This window comes from Dipteris shenzhenensis, chromosome 9, assembly GCF_047967505.1.
Source record: "Dipteris shenzhenensis isolate YYH24624 ecotype China chromosome 9, Dip_SZ_1.0, whole genome shotgun sequence".
Lineage (NCBI taxonomy): Eukaryota > Viridiplantae > Streptophyta > Polypodiopsida > Gleicheniales > Dipteridaceae > Dipteris > Dipteris shenzhenensis.
This window is the reverse complement of record NC_141604.1, coordinates 5,875,977-5,894,543: the sequence shown is the minus strand read 5'-3', so window position 1 is coordinate 5,894,543 and position 18,567 is coordinate 5,875,977.

Sequence of the window (18,567 nt, the reverse complement as noted above, 5' to 3'; positions counted from 1 at the left end):
TAACTCGAAATTGATTATATATTTTTGGACTCTTGCAAAAGTAAGTAACATTTTTTGACCAAAGTCTTGATTCTTTGTACCAAGGAAAATGTGGATACAACTTTGTAAGCTAGATTTGTACGATGTGCCATACAATGTATCTCGACACAATAAGGAGAATATTTTGTTTCTAATTGTATAGAAATGCCATTCTGACAACCTTGCAAGACCTGTGCACCCTCACATGCAAAACAAACAAGTTTCTTGACCATATCAAAGTCCATCAATCCCCCATAATCTTTTAAAGCTTGAATCAAAACTTGCACTAAGTTATTAGCATTGGATGCTAAATCAAGCTTGTGTACTATTATGGATAAATTTGACCAAAGTAAAAGGCATAAATATATGTGTGTGCTTGTGTGTGGCAATAGTATAATAAAATATGGTGTGCATAGGGCATGACCATGTGCCACCCTTCCACATAAGAGGACCCATAAGGTGTGTTGTACATAATCCATGGTAGTTATATTATAAAATGGTAAGGTGGCATGGTTCCTCCATGTGCCACCCCTCCACCTAGGCGGTCCCATGCCTGCATTTAGTGAGACATGGCCCAAGGACCATGGGAGAAGTAATATAAAATAGGTGGAGATGGATATTATTTTGGATTATTCCCTCCATGTAGGATAGGCCCATGTGGGGGGGGGTGTAGATAGTCTAAGAATGCAAGTTAAATAATGGGGAAAGTATGATGAGGTGGCAAGACTCCTTGTGCCAACCCTCCACTTGTCCTCCTAGATGTTTGAACGTATTATAAAATTGGGAGGAGACGAAGATAGTATCTTAGACTTGGGATATGGGGTTTGATTTATGTGGAAAAATGAGGCAAAGGGTTGTCGCACACAATCGAGAGTGTGTACCCACCTAGCCCACATGGGAGACTTTTCCACACACACCATGCATGTGGGAGGATGCATCTATTGGGAGAGACCCCCTCTCTTGGCTATAAAAGGAGGGGGCTATTCCTTGATGTAACACGCTCATTCTTTGTAAAGCCACCTAGCTAGTACTTTGATTTCCACCCATCCTTCTTTTTAAATAAAGCATGGCTCTCTTCCCTTGATGTCTCCATCTCTACATTCCACCTCCCATCATGTACATGCTCCTCTTCCCCCTCTCCATTCCCCCTTGTGCCATAGTCCCCCTCTTCATTCCCACTCCTCTTAATCCCATTTCTCCACCCATGTTAACGCATCTCCTCTCACGTTCCCTTTTCCTCTATGGCCCTCGAGTGTCGCCATGCCTAGCGTCAAGCCTTGTGAATTGATTTCTTTTTCTAGATTATAGAATTTGTATGGCTGCTGGGATCGAAGTCTCCACAGCTAGTGGTGTAAAATTCGTTACTCCTACGGTTGGGTTTAGTTCTACAGCATCTTCCATGTGTGGTTCTTCGCTTCTGCACCTCTGATCTGCATGCCTTCTGCTCACAGCTCTTGTGCATTTGCGCATATTCTGGCTGGAAAATCATCTGGTCGTACCAGGTGCATCTGCAACATCCGCGCACCCCCTGGTTGTAGCTGGTGCATTTGCACGCCCCAGATAGAACGCGACTGGTCTTCTGGGCTCCTGCGTCTTCTCCTAGTTGTGGACAAATTTTTCGAGCTCCTGCAAAACTGGAACACATCTCGTGCCCCTATCCTTCTCTTCCTCTTCTTCCCCTTCTCTTCTCCTCTCCTCTCCTCTCTTTTTTTAAGGAGTGGGAATTGAACCCAAGACCTCCCCCTTCACAAAAGGAAGGCTTACCATTGGGCCAGCAAACAAGAAGTGATGAAAGTGTAATGATATCGCTTATATGTCGAAATCTCATGAACTGTAACTCTCTAACCGAAGGGAGTTTCCTCTTGCTGTAAAAAGAAAAAGTACTTCATTTCATGTACTCTATTCATTTCTCGCACTAGATCGCAGATTCTGAACTTTTTGAAGTTCACTCCTGGACGCACGCCACACAAGAGGGTGGATATTTATGTCACTTCTCGACTAGTTCAAGGATTTGGTGCTTGGTCCTCCGCTCATTACGGCTACCAATTGGCGAGATCTCCTTCTTGATCTTCATGGCGATCTCAACAATTGATTGTACAATGCATTGCTCGAGGAGACGACGGGTGGGATGATACACCGTGGATGGTTCAAGGTGAAGAACTGGTGATACACTGGGAGGGCTTTGATTTCAATTCTACTCATTGTGCAACGATCGAGCTACTGGCTAAATCGGAGGTAATTAAAAGGGTGACATTCTTCCAAGGGTGGGATGAACCACAAGCTTGGTGATGCATCTACTTATTAATTCTTGTGGATAAGCTCATCTTGAATGATTTCTTCTCAACCTCACTACAAAGGTTTCTAGGGCTTGGCTATGGTTGGTAATGTTTTGACCAAGGAATCCCTTTATACCTAATCAACCCTTTGTGCCACATTTTGAGCTTCAAGTTGTAATTCTTTCTGGTCTAAAGATAAACTATCAACAAAGGATTGCAAGTTTATTTGGTGCTAAACGTCTTGCTCAAGTATTGAATTCTCCCCACCCTCTTCTTCTACCTATCTTGGACTATCGAGAAACTTGGGATGTCCGAATTTTAGTCTTTGTGTGATGACATCTTGGCTCCTTCAATTTGGCGGGGCAAACAAACCTTCGACCAAGGCTGCTGGTGTGGGTGTGAAGCTCACTTCATCGGGTGGTGAGGTGTATTGTTATAGCAACTTTGCACCTACAAGTACTTGCAACCAAGTTGAGTACTTGACACTCATTTTTTGGCTACAAAAGGCATGAGAACAGCACATCAAGCAACTTGAGGTGCAAGGAAATTCTCAACTTGTGTGTGAACAAGTTAGTGGAAGGTGGAAGGTGCGGAGCGAAGGCTTGGTTCCATGACATCAACAAGCATTGGAACTTTGCAAACAATTTGAAGAGGTAAAAATTCATCATATCCCTCGAACTCAAAATTTAGTTGCTGATTTCTTGGCACTAGAAGCTTGTACTTCAATCACACATGAAACGAGTGGAAGCACCGCCCCTACAAAGTCTCAAGTCATGAAGGAGGGTGTGTGAAGATAGTGGGAGAGAGGGAAGGAGTCTCACTTGCGGCTTTCTCACATGCACAATGGGGGAATACACACAAAGGTGGAGGCTGAAAACAGTTTTCCTCTTCTTAGTTGTGAAAGCCAAAAGAACTCAAGTACAAAGAAATAGAAGAACCCTATATGTGGGTCTCAAACCAAACTCAACTAACTAAGGTGGCATACTAACTGAGCCACGAACTAGTGTAGATAAGGATAGCTGTCATCCAGGCATTATTCGTGGGCGGTGTACCAACCGCATCTCCAGCTAACAAGTCGGTGACATAAATGCACAACAGTCACCCTGGCATATCGCGAGTGGAGCTCGATATCTCAACACTCCCCCTCGAGCTCAATCCCAAATCCTGCACACCAAGCAGGTCTATAAACTTGCGCAGCTTCTTTGCGCCCAATGCTTTCGTGAATATGTCAGCTGCCTGATCCTCTGTGCTGACATAAACTAGATCAATAAGACCTAGTAAAACCTTCTCCTGCACATAGTGATAATGCACCTCAATGTGCTTTGTTCTAGCATGAAAGACTGGGTTCTTTGCCAAATGTATACTGCTCATGTTGTCACAATAAATGACAACCGGCCCATCTGTAGACTGATGCATATCATAAAGTAGCTTATGCAACCAAGCTACCTCACATGCAGCCATTGCTGCACCCCTGTACTCAGCCTCTGTGCTCGACAAGGCAACTGTAGGCTGTTTCTTGCTGCTCCAAGTGACTGCAGCACTCCCAAAAGAGAACACATATCCACTGGTAGATCATCTATCTGAAATACTACCAGCCCAATCAACATCAGTGTATCCATGCAATTGTATCTGAACCCCAACCTCATAAAATAGTCCATACTGCAATGTGGACTTCACATACCTCAGTATGCGTCTAGCCGCATCCAAATGCGGTTTCCTTGGAGCCTGCATAAACTGACTTACCAACCCAACAGCATAGCTCAAATCTGGCCTGGTAATAGTCATGTAAATCAAACTTCCTACTATGCATCTGTACATAGTAGGGTCCTCCAGAAGCTCACCTCCTGCATCTGCGCTCAGCTTCACATTCTGCTCCAACGGAACTGAAATAGGCTTACAGCCTGTCATCCCATATTTGGACAGCATGTCCAATCCATACTGCCTCTGCAAGAGCTGTATCCCACTTGGTGATCTAATCACCTCAATGCCCAAGAAATAACGCAGCTCTCCCAAATCCTTCATCTCAAACTTCTGCCTCAATAGCATTTTCACATGAAGGATATCTTCATCACTATCACCTGTGATGATCAAATCATCAACATAAATGACCAGCAGCATAATCCCTTTCTCTGTTTTTCTCACATAGAGTGAGAAATTTGCCTTGGAAATCTGAAAGCCAATAGTGACAAGATACTGTCCTATCTTGTCAGACCATGCTCTAGGTGCTTGTTTCAAGCCATACAAGGCTTTTTTCAACCTGCAAACAAACTCAGGATGAATAGCATGAACATAACCTGCTGGCTGCTCCATAAAGACCTCTTCTTGCAAATCACCATGCAAGAAGGCATTCTTTACATCCATCTGATGTAAAGACCATCCCTTTGATGCAGCCATAGTAATGGCTGCTCTTACAGTTGCCATCCTTGCAACCGGGCTGAAAGTTTCTTCATAATCAATGCCATATGTCTGTGCATACCCCTTGACAACTAATCTTGCCTTGTATCTATTCACAGAACCATCTGCATTGTGCTTGATCTTATAAACCCACTTACAACCAATTGCATTCTTGCCTTTAGGCAAAGGCACCAATTCCCATGTAGCATTAGCATCCAAGGCATCCATTTCTTCATCCATGGCTTTCTCCCATTTTTCATTTCCCATGGCTTGCTTAAAAGAAGTGGGTTCTGGTTCCTGTATCACTTTGACCATATAGGCATAGTGAATGGCTGTAAATCCATCATATTTCAGCCTATCCACAGAATACCTAACCCTGGTAGACCTGCGTAAAATAGGCTCACTTCCAGGTGCTCTCAAAACATCCCTGGTCTTCCTTACTCCAGGTGTAACAACAGAAGGAATACCCAACTCATCATCAATGCTCTGTTCTGAGCCACTGGATTCACCATCCACACAAGAGTGACCTGCATTCACATCAAACATGGGCTGATCTACCTTCTCTTTTCCTTTTCGTGATACCTGCGTACCACTCTCTGCATTGCTTTGAGGGGATTCTCCTGATCTCAATCTGCCTGTCCATGGCGAAGTATGTGAACCACTGGTAGAGGACACTCCAGGTCCACTGATATTTTGTGATTGTTGCTGTGCATTCTGTGCAGCATTACCATTTTGTGCATCTACATTAATCATCACATTTACTGGTTTATACCAGCTGCTCATCTCATAAAAAACAACATCTCTGCTCACTGTGAACTTACGTGTAGAAGGGTTATAGCATCTATACCCTTTCTGCTGCAGAGAATAACCAATAAAGATGCACTTCTCAGCTTTTGGATCCAACTTGGACCTCAACTCATCTGGCACATGGACATAGGCAATGCAACCAAAAATCTTCAAATGAGAAATATCTGGTTTCCTACCAGTATACATCTCCTCTGGCATCATGCCGTGTATTGCTGCATTGGGAGTCCTGTTCATTATATAGATTGCTGTAGCAACTACTTCAGCCCGATAATAATCTGGTAGATCTTTTTCATTTAGCATAGCCCGAGATACCTCTCCAATATGCCTGTTTTTTCTTTCTCCAATTCCATTTTGCTGTGGGGTATGACTGCATGAATATTGCTGCTTTATACCATGCTCCTGCAAGAACCTTGCAAACTCATTTGAGAGGTACTCTCCCCCTCCATCTGACCTTAGGCATTTTATTTGCAGGCCTGTTTCTTTTTCAACCATAGCTTTGATCTTTTTCATAAAATACACCCACAGTTTTCTGCTGAGGTCATCAATAAATGTGACAAAATAGTGACAGCCTCCAATAGATGCAGCTTTTGTAGTCCACACATCAGAGTGGATTAATTCCAATGGCTTTTTACTCTCTTGAACATGCTTAGGAAAAGGTTTCCTTGCCTGTTTCCCAAATTGACAGGCTTCACAAACCTTGTGCATTTCTGCAATCTTGAATTTAGGCAATCTTGCAACAATATTTTGGGCTTGCATTGATTTAAGTCGCTGTATATTAACATGACCAATGCGTTTGTGCCAGATATCAATATCTGCAACTACACCGGTCCCATGTGCAAACATTGCTGCACTCAATTCAGGCATGTCTGCATCCAACGTAAACATCCTGCCCTTCTTCTTTCCTTTTGCTATCAAGTGACCATTATTTTTCATATCCTCAACAAAACATCCATGAGGATTAAATCTGACCTGCAAGCCCTGCTCAACCATCTGACCAACAGAAACCAGGTTCTTGGTGATGTTCGGGACATGAAATACATCAGACAAGTATTTCTTTTTCCCATCCTGCATAGACAAAGGAATTTTGCCAATCTGCACAATAGGATGTGCAGTATCATCACCAGTCTCCACAAATCCTGGCTTTTCCATTTTCCTTGCATCTTGCATCCATTCTGCATGACCTGTCATGTGGTTTGACGCACCTGAGTCAACATACCACACATCATTTTGTTCTTCTGCACTTGTCACAGAATTGGTCATATGCTGCACCATAAATAGATGCTCATTTCTGTCATCACCCTGCCTGCTAGAAGATGCATAATTGCCTTGCTGCAATTTTCCATTCATAATGTCATTTTGCTTTTTGTAGCAGTCCTTAGCCATATGACCCATTTTGCCACAATAGTAGCATTCAACATTGCTATTTGCATTTTGGCTTCTCTGCCATCCACCACGGCCTCTTTGGCTCCCCCTGCCTCTAGAGTTACCACGTCCTCCTGCATAGGACTGGTTTTCTTGCGTTTGCTGCATATTCTGATTTCTACCACGGCCTGCAGATCGGCCTCCTCTACCTCTACCTCTACCTCTGCCAGCATTTGAGTAGAAGACAGTTTCTTTTGAAGTTCCTGCTGAAGAAGATGCACCACCATTTCTCTGCTCTTCAGAAATTAGAAGAGCAATCAGCTCCTCAAAATCAGGAAATTTTTCACGGACGGCAATGGATGTCCGGAACTGTGCATAATCCTTTCCTAGACCATTCAAGGTCACAGAAACCAAATCATCATCATCCACTGGCGACCCAATGGAAGCAAGTGCATCTGCAATTTTCTTCACTTTCATGTGGTAGTCATTTATGCTCAAATTTTCTCTCTGCACATTGTGCAACTCCTGTTTGAGTTGCATTTTCCTGGCTTGCGTATTTGTGCTGTACATTTTTGCCAAAGTATCCCATGCCTCCTTTGGCGTACTTGCATCCTGAATATGCACAATCATGGAGTCCGAAATACTGATAGACAGCCAGTACATAACTTTCCTGGCTCTCTCATGCCATCCTTTGAATGCCTACATTTCCTGTTGACTAGGAACATTAGGAAGAACAGGTTCTTCTTCATTTCCTGTAATGAATTCCCAATAGCCTTTTCCCATCAAGAAATTCGTCATTCTAAACTTCCATGCCTGGAAGTTGTTCTTGTCAAGCTTTTCAGTGACAATCTGTGAAAGAGAGAATCAGACGCCATTACAGAACACTGCAAAATATTCTGTCACTGCAAAAAACACAGCTTTTGCCTCACACGGGCAGATCTGCAAAACTGACGAAAGTGGTATTTCACCACACAGTCACTTCCTAGTGACGATTTTGCATCAACAGGCAACAGGAATGAATCTGCAACTCCCAATATCCCTGCACACAGGCATACGATGCAATTTCTGCGGCACCTTTCCACCGACTAGCCGCGCAGTGGTCGCACAGCAAAAAACAAGGCCTTTTTCTGAGTGCCTGCGAAGAACTTCCGCCTTCAAAACGGGCCTCGAAATGGCCTCCGCAGCATATACTGCGCTCTCGCCACACCGCGAAGGGCGTCTCAATCTGAGACAGTGCACTCTTGCACTTCCGGCTGTGCTACCTGCAGAGATTTGCTCCCAAACTCGAAAAAGGAAAGCAACACTGGTCCTCTTACCAGGACACTGCGAACTTGGTTTGCTTTCTTGAGCTCCTTACCACGAACAAGGCTCTGATACCATGTGAAGATAGTGGGAGAGAGGGAAGGAGTCTCACTTGCGTTTTTCTCACATGCACAATGGGGGAATACACACAAAGGTGGAGGCTAAAAACAGTTTTCCTCTTCTTAGTTGTGAAAGCCAAAAGCACTCTAGTACAAAGAAATAGAAGAACCCTATATGTGGGTCTCAAACCAAGGTGGCATACTAACTAACTAAGGTGGCATACTAACTGAGCCACGAACTAGTGTAGATAAGGATAGCTGTCATCCAGCTATTATTTGTGGGCGGTGTACCAACCGCATCTCCAGCTAACAAGTCGGTGACATAAATGCACAACAGTCACCCTGGCATATCGCGAGTGGAGCTCGATATCTCAATAGGGTGATCATTTGTAAGGAATACAAAGGTTGTGGTCATCATGAAACTAAGTGTTGTGCATATTTGATACGAGTTTACCGACTTCGGAACATCATCAGAAAGGTCCTTAAGGACATTGCTCAAAAGAAGGATGCCAGACCGCACACCCCTTGAAGAAATAGCATGGCGACTACAAGAACTGGAAGAAGCTGAAGGTGATGTGCAAGCTCTCCAACTGTTGATTTTTGTCATGGCATTCTTGTTTGCCTTGATGAACAACCTCATGCAGCATCGTGTCTCTAACCCTCGCCTGTAAAGTTGAATGCAATGTCATACCTCAACCAATGAGGGTTGGTCCTTTTAAGATTGTCTATGAGCTATTCTATGCCGAAGATTCTTCCCGTATAGTATTTCACAATACACCAGTCACACCCTACCCTACCTATGTGTGCTTTGTGGATGTATCTTCACCTGATTTTCAGTTCAAAGCTACCTCTTTACATTGTTTGCCAATAGATAAGCCTCACTTTGTCTCTCTCTTTTCCATTTCCCAAGCATGGTTGAATTCTTGTGTTTTGTGGACGCGTTGAAGAAAATCCAAATGAGTATCTTGTGGCCTTCAAGCGCCGTTGTGTTTCTCTCAACTTTCTTACTGAAGATAGATGGTTGTTGGTTCTTCCCACATTTCTAGAGGGTTTGGCTCAAGTGTGGTATGAAAAGCAGGCTGAGGACGTTCACCAAAGTTGGCCGAGGTTGACCGTAGCTATGATTGAGTATTTCGGCAAAGAAGAGGAGCCGGAGAATGTGTATCTGCAGGTGGCAAACCTAAAGTAGTCAGAAGGTGAGACGGTGCATCGATATGTGGATCGAGCGACCATGCTCCTAGACCATTTAATTGCCACACAGGAGGACAATCCCGAATTTCGAGTTGGAATGACTCAACATGTGCTGGGCTACCTTGTAGTAGGAGCAAGTGATGAATTCTGCCTCAAGCTCAAATGGGAGAATCCAGAAACCATGGTGCTAGCACAAGAGATGGCTCAAAAGTTTGATAAAGTTCAGTCTGACCCCGCTTCAAAGAAGACGATTGTCCTTCCACAACCCCCTCAATTCTTGCAACAACAATCTGGGGGGTCCAACTTAGGGGCATACCCCCACCCCCCATCAGGGATGTATCCACCGCCTCCACCTCAAATGTATGGTCCTCCTTTAGATGCTTACCCTCAACAAGGTGTATATCCTCACCCTATGCCTGGAAGATTTCCCTAGCCTCGCCCACGAGCCCCCCTCCTTCCTACTCCCTCGGCCCCACTTGGGGCCCCGCCTGCTAAAGAACCTGAAGTCAATGACCTAGCCAAGGCCCTGAATGATCTTCGGCTTGAGATGGTGGGCATCAGAAATCAAGCCAATCGCCCTCCAAGAGACCATGCTAATGTTGTATGCTATGAGTGCCACCGGAAGGGTCATTATCGCACCGAATGTACCAATATTCCAAGGGTGAATCTTCTAAGTGAATTAGGCTCCGAGGATTCTGACATAGAGGTCCTTCACCTCGAGAAGAGAAGTCGTACCACCTCAGACCCCTCTCCAAACTAGGCCACCCTAGGAAGAATGTCTCCTTCTCAGAGCCCTCTGATGCTGAGATGGCAGACCCACCAATAGAGAAGACTAAAAGATCTTGTAGGAGTAAGTGGTCACTTTCGGATTTCCCTATCGACTCAGGGCAAGAAGACTATTTGGTCGTTCAGGACCTTGCTCATAGTTCTTTGAGCATCATGCTTCCTCAACTAATAGCATTAAGCCCTAAGTGAGACATGAGTTGCAGCAAGGGCTCTCAACAAGGAGGAGCAAGAAAAATGGAAAGGTATGAGAGATTTCTTCTATCTCCGAGGAAGTTGATCGACACCCGCATATAGTAGATGTCATCATAGATAACTGTTGTATCAAAAGTGTGTGTGTTGATGGGGGAGCTGCATGTAATATCATGGTGCCCCGTATCATGAAGAAGTTGAATTTGAAATGCACAAGGCGTTCCTCCACTCCAATCAAGGTAGCAGATGGTCGACGACTCGCCACCCTGGGAGTCATTGAGGATTTGCCCATCACTGTCAATGGGTTGACCACCACCGTCAATTTCTATGTAGTGGACATTGAAGATACATGCAAGAGTTACCTAGCCATACTCGGGAGACCGTGGCTAAGAAAGAGTGATGCAGTTAGCTATTGGAAGATCGGACACATGTCTTTTGGTACTTCTAAGAAGAAGATCCCTTTGCAACCAGGTGCCATTGAACCAGAGGAAGAAGAGGAGCAAGACAGTGATACTCTCTCATCCTCGATGTTTGAATCAATGGAAGAATTAGACCGGGGGAGGAGTTCTCAGAGGAGGAAGTTTACATGATGGGGGTGTCTCCGACCCCGCCACCTGCAAAAAAGGTAATAGCTTGAATCTACGCTTTCCCCGGACCTCACTTCGAGTGAGAAAGACGAGTTTCTAGAAATGTTCAAAGATTTCCCTGACCTCTTTGCAACTAGCTACCGCCACCTTCGCCATGTGACTGCCATAGAACATAAGATAGACCTGAAGCCTGATGCGAAGCCAGTGGCTCAGAAGTATCAGAGATTAGGGCCCCTACAAACCGATGCTTTGCACTCAAAGTTGCAGAAGCTTGTAGAAGCTGGGTTTATTGTTCCGATTCACAATACTGAATGGGTTTCATTAGTGGTAGTCATCCCCAAGAAAAACAAGTGGCGGGTCTTCATCGATTATAAGAAACTCAATGTGGCCACCAAGAGGGACCATCATCCTCTGCCATTTCAAGACCTCGTTCTTGAGAAGGTAAGTGGTCATGAAATGTATACTTTCTATGATGGTTACTCTAGGTTTTATCAAATTAGAATTACCGAAGAAGATGTGCTTAAAACCACATTTGCCACACCCTAGGGGACGTTTGCATTCAAAGTAATGCCATTTGGCCTCACTAATTCTCTTGCTACCTTTCAAAGATTTATGCAGATGGTGTTTGCTCCTTATTTGGGGGATTTCTTGGAGGTGTTTTTAGATGATTTCTGTATATTCTCATCACGTAAGGAGCATGCCATGAAGGTTAGGTTGGCTTCCAAAGGGTCAATGATGCGAATGGCAGTCTCAACCCTGATAAATGCACCATTAGAGCCACTCAAGGGAGGTTACTGGGACATATTATCTCATCTGAGGGCATCAAGCCTGACCTCAAGAAGGTAGAAGCTATCCTCAAGCTGTCCCCGCCAACAACCAAACGGCAGGTATGCTCATTTGTCAATCTAGCAGGATACTATCACCACTTCATTGATCAATATGCTGCTTTGACGTGACCCATGACTATGCTATTAAAAGATGGAGTTGATTTCTCTTGGGATGAGGATTGTGATCATGGGTTTGTACAAATCAAGAGTTCTTTGGCTTCAGAACCCATTCTACACAATCCAGATTGGTCAAATACTTTCTATATTAATCCTGGGTTTGGTGAGCATACTCTGGTAGGTGTTCTTCTCTAGCAAGGGGAGGATCAGTTCATGTATCCCGTTCAATTTGCTTCTCGACAATTGCTTGAAACCGAATGATGCTACTTTGAGGCTGACAAGCATGTCTTGCCTTTGGTGTTCTGCATTGAGAAATTTAAGCATTATGTGGCTTGGAAGTCCTTCATTATAATCTCTAGCAATGGTCTTGCAAAGTAGGTTCTTCAATCACCAAATCCCATGGGCCGGTTGGCCAAATGGTTGGCAATTCTACAAGAATATCATTTTTCTTTCAAAATTGTAAAAGGGAGTTGTTCCAACTTGAAGAATGCTTTGATTGATTTAGAGAAGTGCCTCGATGTAACCCTTGTAGCGGCCATAGAAGTTGGGGATCCATGGTATGGTGGTATTTATAGGTTTCTGACTGCTTTCTCCTTTCCTCTGGAAAATACTAGCTATGAGAGAAAGAAGATCCGCAGAGATAGTAGGCGCTACACTCTCTTTGATGGGGTGTTGTACTGTCAAGGCATGGATGGGGTACTAAGACGGGCCATTGATGCAGATGAAGTACTAAGGTATTGAAGCATTATCATGATGGATTTTGTGGAGGCCATTATGCCAGTGACTATACAGCTAAGAAGATTTTACATGCTGGATACTATTGGCCGACCTTGTTCAAGGATGTCACTATGTATTGCAAAACTTGTGAACCATGCCAATTATTTGGTAGAAAGGATTTGAATCTTGGGCAACATCACCCAGTGATGTCCATCCATCCATTTCAGAAGTGGGGAATAGATTTTGTCCGGGCCCCTGCCCGCAAAAAGAAGTATCTTTTGATAGCCACTCAATATGTCACTAAGTGGGCTGAAGCTATCGCCCTCCCCACTGCAAATGGTAAGGTAGTTTCAAATTTCATATTTGAACGTATCTGCACAAGGTTTGGGACACCCATGGAAATAGTATCTGACAATGGGAGTCCATTCTTAAATGAAGCAGTGGAGTTACTCATGGATCGCATGGGTATTGATCATCGCACTTCTAGCATCTATTATCCAGCATCCATGGGTCAAATGGAGCGGACCAATGGCCTCCTTTGTAAAACCATGGGAAAAATGGCCACAGGGAAATGGAGCTAGGGGGATCGAAAGGTCACTAAAGTCATGTGTGCTTACATCACTCATAAAACATCTACACGTCACACTCCTTTTGAGTTGGTGTATGGTACGGAGGTTGTTTTACCACTAGAAATTCGAGATTGGCACAAGAACAGAGCATGACAGAAGATGAACATATAGAGGCCAGGTTGGTACAACTTCAGAAGTTAGATTAAACCCGATGCCTTGCCCTACATCAAACAGAGATCCAAAAGAACCGACAAAAGGCCCACCTAGATGCTAAGATTTGCAAGGGATGGGAAAGACACTTTGCTGAGGGGGATGTTGTGCTATGCTTTGATAACAGATTGGACCACCAAATGGATAAAAAGTTCCTTCCACTGTGGACCGGTCCATACAAAGTCATCAAGGAACGTAGCAATGGGTCTATACAAGTACAGGAGCCACATGAGCCATATGGCAAGAAGGTGATCAACAAGTGTTATCTCAAGCCCTTCTTTGTTCATGATGGTCCCAGGCATGGAAATGCTGTGCGTTCCCTGCCTGGGAGGGGGAACTGTTATGAATAAATTTGACCAAAGTAAAAGGCATAAACATGTGTGTGTGCTTGTATGTGTGGCAATAGTATAATAAAATATGGTGTGCATAGGGCCCAGGGTTGAGGTGGCAGGGCATGACCATGTGCCACCCTTCCACATAAGAGGACCCATAAGGTGTGTTGTACATAATCCATGGTAGTTATATTACAAAATGGTAAGGTGGCATGGTTCCTCCATGTGCCACCCCTCCACCAAGGCGGTCCCATGCCTGCATTTAGTGAGACATGGCCCAAGGACCATGGGAGAAGTAATATAAAATAGGTGGAGATGGATATTATTTTGGATTTTTCCCTCCATGTAGGATAGGCCCATGTGGCAGGGGTGTAGATAGTCCAAGAATGCAAGTTAAATAATGGGGAAAGTAGGATGAGGTGGCAAGACTCCTTGTGCCAATCCTCCACTTGTCCTCCTAGATGTTTGAACGTATTATAAAATTGGGAGGAGACCAAGGGAGTATCTTAGACTTGGGATATGGGGTTTGATTTATGTGGAAAAATGAGGCAAAGGGTTGTCGCACACAATTGAGAGTGCGTTCCCACCTAGCCCACATGGGAGACTTTTCCACACACACCATGCATGTGGGAGGATGCATTTATTGAGAGAGACCCCCTCTCTTGGCTATAAAAGGAGGGGGCTATTCCTTGATGTAACACGCTCATTCTTGTAAAGCCACCTAGCTAGTACTTTGATTTCCCCCCATCCTTCTTTTTAAATAAAGCATGGCTCTCTTCCCTTGATGTCTCCATCTCTACATTCCACCTCCCATCATGTACATGCTCCTCTTCCCCCTCTCCCTTCCCCCTTGTGCCATAGTCCTCTTCATTCCCACCCCTCTTAATCCCATTTCCCCACCCATGTTAACGCTTCTCCCCTCACGTTCCCTTTTCCTCTATGGCCCTCGAGCGTCGCCATGCCTAGCGTCAAGCCTCGTGCATTGATTACTTTTTCTAGATTATAGTACATGTAAAAAATATGGTTTTCTCTTGTTGTTTTCGACCACATACAAATGCATTCGGAACCATGATGTAGCATCTATTGCTCTGTACTCATCCAATGATACAGAAAAGTAGATTGCCAATTTTTTAAAGTCTCCTTTAAATAATCAATTACAACCTGATTCATGTGGTTAGCCATATCTGTTGCACTATTCCTTGACCAGCATGCTTGACAAATGAGGAAAGTCCAAAAACTGAAGATATGATTGGTAACTTGAGAAGACTATCAATGAGTGGCCTTGCTTCAATATTTGGATAATAGTTGCAAATTGCACTATTTTTTCTCTATCAACTTGATCATCAATACATCCCCAACGCTTTTGAAATGATCCTTCACATTTATTTATACTCGATTGTTGTGCAAGCAAACATTTATTGTATTCAATTTCATTTTTCAAGTGACGATTATTCTCCTTGTCCCACTCTTTGATCACCTTTTTTTCATTTTATGTACCTTCTATGGTCTTTGTAAACCTTCCCACAATGCTTCTCAATAGTATCAATCTTCAAAGCAACCTTGCATCCTTTTTCCTTGCCCATGTGCATATTTTACAAATGGCCCACTTTGGTGCATCCCCAGTGTCCACTTGTTCTATCTCCAACTGAGGATATTTGGCAACCCAATCTTCTTGAAAATTCCTGTGAATATCCCAAGCTCTCTTTCTCTTTTGCTTACTTGAGGAGTTGCAATTTTTTGATGCATTTTCAATGGCTTCCTTTGTTGGTGTTTGCATGGATGACATTTTTCCACTTTCTAATCCACTTAAATCCAACACCTCATCACTTGTCAAAGATGTGCCATTGATGCATTTTCTTTGACAATTGCATTCAATGGTGTGCCAACTGATGCATTTTCTATAACAATTGCATTACCTTGATTACAGTTATGTAAGCTTGATTGGCCTACATCCAAGACCTAAAAACTCAAATCCCTGCTAAAACTATCATCATTAATCAACGATCTTAAACATTGATTTTTAGCATGATGTTTTGTGCCTAAAGCATGTTCTGAAGTCCTATAAATTTCCTCATGATTCAAGGAAGAAGGATTTGATAGTACATTCTCTGGTGTATTTGCTGTTGTGATTGAGCTTGCATTAGTGCCTATTGACATGCAAGGTAATAAAAAAGACGTCATTTTGGTATTTTTCCCCAAAACTTGAACTTTCTTCTTTCTCCCCATGGTAAGTACTTGTTTAACAATTTATTCTTGTATTAGTTGAGCATAAAATAGCACAAAATTTCTTGTCTCTAAAACTTTGTTGAGAGTAATAGCATTAAACTTCTTAACTTCACATGATTATTTGCACTTCAAGTACATTGCAAATCAAATATAACACATCTATAATAAAAGCTATACATATCTTAAGCATAAATACATTTTAAAAATGAATAGCATAATTGACAAAGAGAAGGAATAGCTTAATCAATTTGATACAAGTCTACTATATGATTTGCAAATTTAATACAAGTCTACCACATGAATACAACTCTAAGAAAAAAAGAGCATATTTTCTATGTTGCTAGTATTATAGTAACATTCATCTCATCAAGAAGGTGCATTGCGAGGCTTAAATTACATCATATGTATCCATAAGTACTATTCTCTCTCTAGTATTCTCAGCCATCATCTTTTGAAAGACATGTCTTTTTATGTTCCTTTAATCCAATTACATGTCATTTATCCATCCTAATAGATGATTGTGACATGGGATGAACCAGATGTTTGCATACTTTCAACCTTAAGGACACAAGAAAGAGTAAATAGAGAATATGGTTAGGCTTCACAAACATGAAGTCATCTTCCAATAATATTTGCATTTGTAAAACACTATGAATCAAATCATTGAGGCATGTACTATACAAATTTCCTCCACAATATGAAAATACATTTTCCAACACTTAATAATTTCAAATAGCATTAAACCATGTACTAGTATTAAAAATGCAATAAAGGGTAACATTATAGTTAATAAATACAATTTTCCAAAGAGTAGCTTGATAAATTGAGGCATCATCTCAACCGTAGGACGCAAACAAGCATGGGATTGAGTGTTAAATCTTGCCAACAATCGACTGTTCATCTTGGCCAATGCCATTCTATTTTGTTTTTCCACAAACATATAGCTGGTCACATTGAAATAAACATGCCACAACTTGCCACTCCATGCCAGCTATTTTATGTAATCCTCCTTGAAATAGTATTGCTTACACTCCTTATAGAAAGTAATAAGCTCTTTAATCATATATCCCAAGGCATGCACATTTGATTCTTTACTATAAGCATTACTATTCTCAGGGTCTATTATTTCTAGAGCTTGCCAAGGCCAAAGTCTGTTCTATCTTGTTGCCCTAGCCTTCTTAATATCATAAGTCACATCATCCATATCTGGAGGGCATTTTACAAAATTAACAGATTCTCTCGATTCACCAAAATCCAAATCGAAGTAGTAGTCCCCAATCAATAATGCCAACCATGGATAGTGACCTTTGGTAAAATCTAGCATGACATTGAAAGTGTGTAGATCACAATGTACAATTCCTACTTGGTGTACATTTGCTAACGCATCAACCATTGCATGTATGATGTCTAGGGTAGCTTCCACAAATGCCTTTAATCTAGTAAGGTCTGCATCACCTAGCACTGGATCAGGTTCTCTCCTAGTGACTCCATTTCTTTTCAAGCACAATACTTGCTTTCTGAATGTCCCTTTCTCAAAGGGTAGCTGCATCATCATATCTCCAATACTCCCTCCATTGAAGTATGGAAAAATGTTAATCCAAGGTAAGCTTCTCATAAATCTTATGCACCTAGATATGTCCCCTTTGTAGTGCTTTATTGCATAAATGATACTTCGAGGAAAGAAAGAGATGCCATTGAAAGTGACTTTGAAGCACACCCCAAATGAGCGAGCACCAAGATTCTCACCCTCCTTTATAGCCTCATGGGGGACACCTAACACAATTGAACAATCAACATTTCCAAATGAATGTGCTTTGTGAGAAGCATTCCCATGATGACTACCCTCCATGGCTAACCATGCCTCGGAAGTTGGATCATATGCGTGTTTTAATTGTTCATATCGCACATGCTTTGAAATGGTGAAATGTGAATCTATGTCTTTTTCCCTCTTACTTCTAGCCTTCTCCTCTTTCCACTTCAAATCCCAAAAATCTAATTTTTCTATGTCAATATTAGCAGGTAATTCATCCCAGAGGTCTTGTGCACATTTTTTCATATTACCTATGACACTATTGATCATGTGACGCACTCCATCTTCATTCATTTCATTGGAGATGGGCATCTCTCCCATTGTGTTTGCTATGACCTCATTGTAGAAACACTCTACGTAAACTGCATTGCTAGTTGCATCTGTTATTTGTTTATTACTCATCTTGCTTATCCTTGTACAAAAATGTCATCTAATGACTTTCAAACATTTTTTCCATTGCTTTGCTTCCATATTGCTAGGTAGTTCTGGCAAAGACATGCATGAAAATATCAATTATAGAGAGAATACAAATTATATTAATATTATAGCACAATCAACAAACACAAGGTTAATTGTAATAAAGAGCACAATGAATTCCATAATGAGATGACTCCATAATCTAATTCCCATGATGCATATAACATGTATCCAATCATGTGTTTTTGTAGCCAATACAAAGCATCGTGTGTTATATTTATTGCAATTACTTTGTGATTGAAATATAAAAATCACAATTCATATAGAAAATCACAATACACAAGCACTTTAAAGTAAATTAACATATGCAA